The sequence below is a fragment of the Podarcis gaigeae genome (assembly GCF_964106915.1).
Source record: "Podarcis gaigeae genome assembly, chromosome: 1".
NCBI classification, from domain to species: domain Eukaryota; kingdom Metazoa; phylum Chordata; class Lepidosauria; order Squamata; family Lacertidae; genus Podarcis; species Podarcis gaigeae.
Genome location: NC_139678.1, coordinates 86,493,182 through 86,501,092, shown reverse-complemented (window position 1 = coordinate 86,501,092; position 7,911 = coordinate 86,493,182).

The window sequence follows — 7,911 nt, the reverse complement described above, 5'->3', positions numbered from 1 at the left end:
TCACTCTTTAACTGATGGGTGAAGTAATGGAAATAAATATGACCATTTCAGTGTAAGAAGGATTTTATAGCTACTTAGGGCGGGGGGTGAGTTTCTTTTTAAACTAAAGAAGATAAATAAATAGTTGGTTGTTTGGAGGAAAAGACAATAAAATGCTTTGCTCATACCAAAATAGATTGGATTGTGTATTCTGTGCTAATGGGTCTGCTGAAAACAATTGCATAAATGAAACATTCAGAGGGAGCACCCTTTAATTAAAGTCAAATTAAAGATTGGTTATAAATTCTACGTAAAGTTCCAGTATACTAAGTGCCTTGTAGTTACTTCCCTTCATCTTTACAACAGGTTAAAAGTACAGTGGTACCTTGGTTCTCAAATTTAATCCGTTCTGGAAGTCCGGTCCAAAACCAAAGCGTTCCAAAACCAATGTGTGCTTTCCCATAGAAAATAATGCAAAATGGATTAATCTGTTCCAGACTTTTAAAAACAACCCCTAAAACAGCAATTTAACATGAATTTTACTATCTAACGAGACCACTGATCCATAAAATAAAAGCAGTAAACAATGTACTGCAGTCACACAATCAATCAATCAGTAGCTGAACTGGGTTCCACACAGTCACAAAAACAAAACAAAAAAGCCACAAAAAACCCCAACACAAAATAAATAACAAAAACAGACAGACCTCAGCGTAACACTCAAAAAAGAAGTGTGGCACTCAAAACGGAAGAGTGGCACTTAAATCAGAAGCGTAACACTCAAAATGGAGCAGGTTCGGCTTCTGAAAAAAGTTCACCAACCAGAACACTTCCAGGTTTGTTTGGGTTCCAAGTTGTTTCAGTACCAAGGCGTTTGAGAACCAAGGTACCACTGTACAGGCAGCCTACCTTAAGGAAATCAAAACTTAATTAACTGAGTAGAGAGTTGAACCTGATAAGGCTTGTCATGCCCAAATTCAGCACTCTGTTTACAAGGCTTGCATTGTCAATCAACAATAATGTGACCAGCACTTTACAGAGCAGTCCTAATCCCCATAGCCACTGCCTGGAGGAGGTTAGTGTAGGGCAGAAGTGGCCCCTCAGCTGGAGGAAACAGGCTCTACCTGTAATACTCCCATAAACAGCTTTGCAGGAATGAATTTACTGCCTATGCTTCTTTTCACCAGCTGTAGGGTCTGAAATGGGCTGGGTGGGACGGAGTTGGCTTAGGATCCACTGTTTCCAAAGCTCCCCAGCTAGGCCCCAGGACTGGGCCCATCAACTGTACCTGAAAGTTGGCAGTGTAAATTATCTCCCACACTGGAAACAAGTTGGGAATGAGAACCAACTCCCCCCCCCACACACACACACATACCTCATGCTGATGCCAATGTGAGCCACCTCTGAAGTGGCAGGCTGTCCATCACGTCGTTCGCTCCCAAATTTGGATTGCTTTACCCACCAATACCTATACGTTGCATTTCAAGGGAATCGCCAACTAGCATCTTTGGAGGGAAAGTGAAGCTCTGCTCCCAGAGGTGCTCAGCCTACTCCTATTTACAGTGGGGGGGGGGGATGTGCCTGTTAATTGCTTTCACAGGATTCCCTTCCTGTCTATTGGCCCTAAGACCACATACACATCCCCTATCTGGACACTTTCCTAGCCTTTTCTGGCAAGAACAATGCTCATTCTTAAGTGTCCTCCAGGCAAGCAACTTGTGAATCCCTCTTGGCCCTCCCCATAGCTACTCCAGCTCAGGTCTAAGTGAATTAGCCGCCTCCAGAGATGATCCCGTCCCAATTAGTTTGTGTCTCAGAGTCTCTCTAAGGGCTAAGCTTTCCACTCTGAGTACTAAACCTGCTGTCTACTCTCCTTAGCTGAACGGGCACCAAATTACAGTTGCTACTCCTCGCTCCCAGTGGTAAATGTAGTCGTATAAATAAACACAGTTAAGGGATACAGTAACTCCAGCCTCAGTCCACTCCTTGTGAAAGTCCCCAACACGTTTGAATGGACGGTCTTTTCCTGACAATCCTCTCCAGGCTGCAGTCATCCCTGCTGCTTGTGCACAGCAGCCTTGTAAAGTCAAGTATCACCAGCCCCACATGGCAGATGGTCATCAGGGAAATTGAGCTGAAGCTGGGAAAGTGACACAACTACCTGCCAGGAAATATCTTCTTTAAAGGATAAGTTTAGCCATTATTAATATTAATATTAATATTATTAATATTAATATTAATATTAATATTTGGGGTGGGAGTGGTTTCATATGGAAAATCATTTAAATATATGATTGGCACACTTACAGCCTAAAGTGATGCTAAAGTTTAGGAAAAGCTTTACCACTTGGTTCTATTGAACGTATAAAATGATTTTTCCAGGCGTAGGAAAAATGTGCAGATTGTTTCATGTGTTTGGACTGTTTCAAAAGTATTCAGACCCAACACAGTACAATTACGACAACTTAAACAGAACAGAGACAGGTGTCAAAATAGGTATTGTAAGAACTAAGAAGCAGCAAAAGCTGGATAAGGCAAGCAAAAAAGTCTAGAATTTGCTAAGAGCTCATGAGCAAGCTATTCAACGTTTTCATTAGTAGTGAAATAAGGTGGTGGATGAAATCAGCTGATTGCGAGAAGCAGAGAGGCATTGTTAGCGTTGGAAAGAATCAGGAAGTTGTGCAGGACAACCCAGCTGACCTCACAAACAACGGGAGTGATAGAAACAAAATGGAATCTAATCGCACAAAGTATCACTTGCAGGCTGTGTCCTGAGGTCCTGTAAACCACGGTTTTGCTGTCTGCTGGAGCTCCAAAGAGGGAAAGATAGCCAGCAATTGTGTTCATTCAAAAGGTGTCTTCATGAATAGTACTGGGTAGCAGACTGTGGCCGGAGTACAGTGGAACACTGTTCAGCAGCTACAATTAACTGTGACAGAATTCTTAAAACTGTGTTTTATTATACTGTGTTAAATCAATGCCCTTCAATAACCAAAACATAAAAGAGGGTGTGTTGTATCCAAACTAAGTTAATTACACTTAACACTTGTCCACATTTGAGCATTAATCCACGCCCCCTCCATACTCCAATTAGACCTAAGTAGTCCACAGCTGTGCATATTTGAATTCGTATATGAAGAGCAACTTGATATTTCCCATTCATACCAGTAGGAGTTCCCTTTGGTGTTTGTCTCTGCCTCCTAATTTGTTTACAATATTCCATTATGCCAATCAAGAACTAGCAAGGGATCCATGCAGGTAGCTGCATGCACATGTTGTTATTTTTGTTTAAATCTCATACAAGAAGTGTGCAAAAGCACATAGTCAGGCAATTGTAAACTAGCTTGTGCGGTTTTCTGGTTTTGTGCAAATCTGAGGAATCAAAAGAACGGGCAAGAATTCCTTCAGGAGTGCACTGAAAAGTTACAAGCACAGCCAGGAAATAAATGAAAGCACGAAGGAAGTAGTGGGCATGGAAAGGGAAGCAGTAGAAACTGACCATTGATCCACCCACCCCAAACCACCAAATAGTCTGCAACCTGAGTGGAGCAGTTTGGAGCCTGATTTCCCCCCTTTTAGATTTTAGATGATAAAGAATAACAACAACAAATAAGAATGCATTCTGAAGGGGGGAGGGGGCACCGATTTTTCTTTAAATACCAGCTTGGCTCCCATTTATCCTGCCAATTTCTGCTGTAGCTAGACCATCTGCTTTGCATGTAAAATACGACTCCCAGCATCTCCAGGTCGGGGTGGGAAAGTTTCCTGTCTGAAAATTATCATTATTATCAATACCCCGCCCGTCTGGGTAGGTTTCCGGACCCCGGAGAGCCACTGCCAGTCAGTGCAAGCAATATCAGCTGCATGGATGATGGGCTGACTCAGTATAAAGCAGCGTTCCTACAATAGCCCGCTGAACCGTTTAGAAGAAAACTGCTCCTTAAGACGCGCGTGGGATGTGCTCGCTATAAGAGGCAATCATGCAAGCGGTTTGGGAAGAGCAGCGCTAGAATTAAGCGTGGGCGCAATTAAAGCTGCAAAGCCCCTGGGGACATCCGCAACAGCCCAATTCCGCCCCACCCAGGGGCGTGTTTCTCTGCCTTGGGTCACAACCGGAGCAGGAGCGGCCATGTGCAGCGTAACCCTAATATTCAGGGACCGGCCGCTGGAGGCCTTCTTTGATCATAGCCGAAGTGAGGAGCCCAGACTTTCCGGGTTAGCGCTGCGCACAGCCATAGAAGCTTATTGGATCGCGTCGGGTGGGATGGGTTGTAAACACAGGCTAGTCCCCGCTCGCCCACACATGGAATCCTTCCAAGTGCCTCTGAGTTTCGGGGAAACGGGGATCTCGAAAAGGGAAAATTAAAAACGTATCACCCTCTAGCGGGGCAGCGACAGCTAACCCGGCAAGCTAGCACTTCTGCGCTCCAGAATCAGGAAAGGAACTTTTATCCGGTCTCTTACGATGGAAAAAAAAACCTCTACGTGGAGACAAGCAGGATGGGATACGACCAAGTAAACTCCAGGCAAAATGAAGCGCGGGCCCCGCGAGGGACCTTGCTGTGCCTGGACTCGCCGGTAGAGGGCGCCAGCAAGGCATAATAGGGAACTTTGATAAGATTGCGAGGTCTCTCTCCCTCCTCCCCCCACCCACTTTCGCTTTTTTCAAAAGACGTCATTCCTGTGGTTGTAAAAACCTTCCCTCCTGGTTCCTGCTTTTTGCTAACTCCGGGACATCAAGGCTTCCAAAGGGCGCAAAGGGATTCTTGTTTTTCCACCCTCGATCACGTCGGGGCGAAATCTGCCTTTTTCTTTATTTCGAGCGGGGAAACTTGAGCGAGACCCGCGCCTGGCGTCTTCCCAAGAGAAAAGGGAGCGGAGGCGCGCGGGACTGGCGCCAGCTGGGCGCGGAGGAAAGGCCTTTCGGATTTCGTAGGGACCGTCTGGCTGAGAAACGCGCTCTTGGGCCCAGGGACGTCCCACTTTCCCGGCCTGGGCCGTTGCTCCTCCCCACCCAAAAGAGCCGCTTCGCCCCTGGCCGGGGTTCGCTCTTGCCCGACGCTCCCTTGCCCGTTTCAAGTCTTCCCCTGCGCCCCCCTCCTGCTCCCTCCCCTTCCCGATCAACTTCCAAAGGCGCCCCGGATTTGCTCCTCGTACGCCGCCGGCTCTCTCGGGGAAGATAAAGTTTCCCGCGCTCCTAGCACCCAGCGACCCCCGCACCGCTGCCTTCCCCATCGCTCCGGAATCTTGCGAGGACGGGGCACCCAGCTTCCAGGCCCAAAAGCTTGTTTATGCGAAGAATTTCTTCTTCCTTAAAAGGGCAATGGCTCTGTTGCGCTAGGGGCCAGTCGGCGGCGAGGTCGAACTCGGCAGAAGCGTCTCTGGTGTGTCCTCGCGTGGGCGCCACCGCAAAAAGGAGATAAGAAAAAGAAGAAAAACCCAAATCCATAGTAGGGCCATACCTTTATTCAGAAAAAACACAATGTCACAAAATAGTGAGCAAGCTTCAGAGTCCTACAGAGCCCTTCATCAGGCTACAAGATGGCAAACGAAACGGAATTCTTTTGGCAGGAGGGAAATCTGGCTTGATGTTGAAGCTTGCCTTGGTCTTAGTCTTTAGATAAAGCGAGGCAAGAGGTGTCAAATTTAATAGACTGGCGCATGGGTGTAGGGGGGGGGAGCAGTAAATAATGCAAAACAGGTGCACTGCCCTGAGCAGCATCCCTCTGGGTACCAGTAAACAACAGCAGGTGTGCACTCTTGCCCTTGTGCCACTGTGGCAAGCTGGATGCTGGACTAGATGGTTTTTTGGCTTGTTCCAAGGGGTCTTCCTAACATGAAACAGCAGAGCCAATCTCTGAGCACTGGCTCTTATATGTGTGGGAGATCAGCAGCCAAACCAAACAAATACATATTCTTGCTAGTCAGCATGAGAAACGGCCAAGTCCACAGAACTGTATTGCTAATGGGCAGATACTCAGACCATAGAAGTACAATTATTAGAGGGGGCTCTGTGTGATGTCATTTCTGCTGCTTTCCTGGAGAGGAAGGAGCATACAGTGGTACCTCAGGTTAAGTACTTAATTCATTCCGGAGGTCCGTTCTTAACCTGAAACTGTTCTTAACCTGAAGCACCACTTTAGCTAATGGGGCCTCCTGCTGCTGCCGCACCGCCAGAGCACGATTTCTGTTCTCAGCCTGAAGCAAAGTTCTTAACCTGAAGCACTATTTCTGGGTTAGCAGAGTCTGTAACCTGAAGCGTATGTAACCTGAAGCGTGTGTCACCTGAGGTACCACTGTATAGTGTTTCTTGTTCTCCTCTCTCTTACTTTGACCAGTGTGGGATGTAGACATGCCTTCACTTCCTCCAGCTTTAGACACATACCTGAAGCTGGTTATACTGTAAATATAAGTATTTTGCTTCCATCGTTTTTACTGGTGCCATTGCTGTGAGCCAATGCATGAGAACAAAGTAAGTAAATATTGTTTTCAAATTTACAATTTGTTGCCTGATTCTCTGTTAAGTGAAGGAAGAAGGAGGACGCCAGCTTACTTCATAGCTGGACTTGCTCAAAACAAGGTTTTACAGCATAATTCCTATGCTTTTAATTTTGCTGCCAAGGATGGAATTCTGAAACAGTCCAACCTACACAGCCTGGAGGGAGGCTGGTTGCAAGACTGCTAGGAAACCACCTAACTTCACCACAGCAGCAGAACAGTTCTCTCAACCCCAGAAATAAGCACACATGAGGACGCAGAAGGATCTCCTGGGTTTTATACACTGTGCAATACACAATTCTATCTACCCTCTATTATGTGTGTTGTGGGGTGCCTGGACCCCCTCTTCTAATTCCTGGGTGCCAGCTACTGGATTTTGCATGTTAAAAAACAAGCCAGGCTGGATTCCCATGTTCAGGAAATTATGTTCAGAGGAAGGGGTTAGGCTGAATGTCTTGTCCTTCTTTTAATTCCTGGATTCTGCACCTCATTTCCCAAGGAAACACAGCCCCTAGGTGAGTGCCCGGGCCCTGGGATCTCACACTGCTCAGACATTGGGGTGACTAGTAACAATATCTAGATACCTGTTTCAGGTATCGCGTGATGTAAGCACCTGTTATGAAAGCTACTGCTATGACAAACCTCTTTGAGCTTTTAAGGGTCAGACTCAAGTAAAGTTTGTCCTGGACTGTACACTTCAGGTTCCTGTTGGTTGGTTTCAATCTTCCCTCCCCAGGGAGGATTTTGAGGCTCTGGTTCCAGGAATTCCAATTTGATAATCTGAAAACATTGCCTGGTAGAGGGTCTCACCCAAATATCAGGGCTTCCACAGACTGACATGACTATTCTTCTGGAACCCATCTTTGCAGAGGATTACGGATCTCTATAGGGATAACCAGCTTTATGCCTCCCCGCCCCGGCCCCCGCCTTAGATACGCAGGGTCCTTCATGGGTCTCATATCTGAGCAGGAGTGAGAAAAGAGGAAAAGGCTGCATCACTTCACAACTGCATCCCTCTCTGGTGCATCTGGTCCAGAGTGACCCTGATCTATACGGGGCAAGGGGGTTGTGTTTTCAACTGGATCGATGGCTTCCATCCAGTGTCTCTTTCATTAAAACAACCCCCTCTCAAAAGGGAGGCGGCGGGTCTCTTTACAGAGGCGCAGAAGTGGCGGCGTCACAGCGACGAGGGCAAGGAAAGATCATTGGAGAAATCAGCGGTTTTTACTACGACGACTAATCCCGGTGGCGGGGCCCGCGAGCGTCGCCTTGCAGAACGGGAACGGACGAAACACCAGGATGAAAGCGGCTTTGTGGTCCGATCCGGGGCGATCTCAAACTCGGATCAAACGGATCCCTCCCACCGCCCCAGAACCGGAGGGTGACAAAATCCCTCCCCTCCCCTCGGATGGTGGCCAAGAGGGGTCGCTCCGG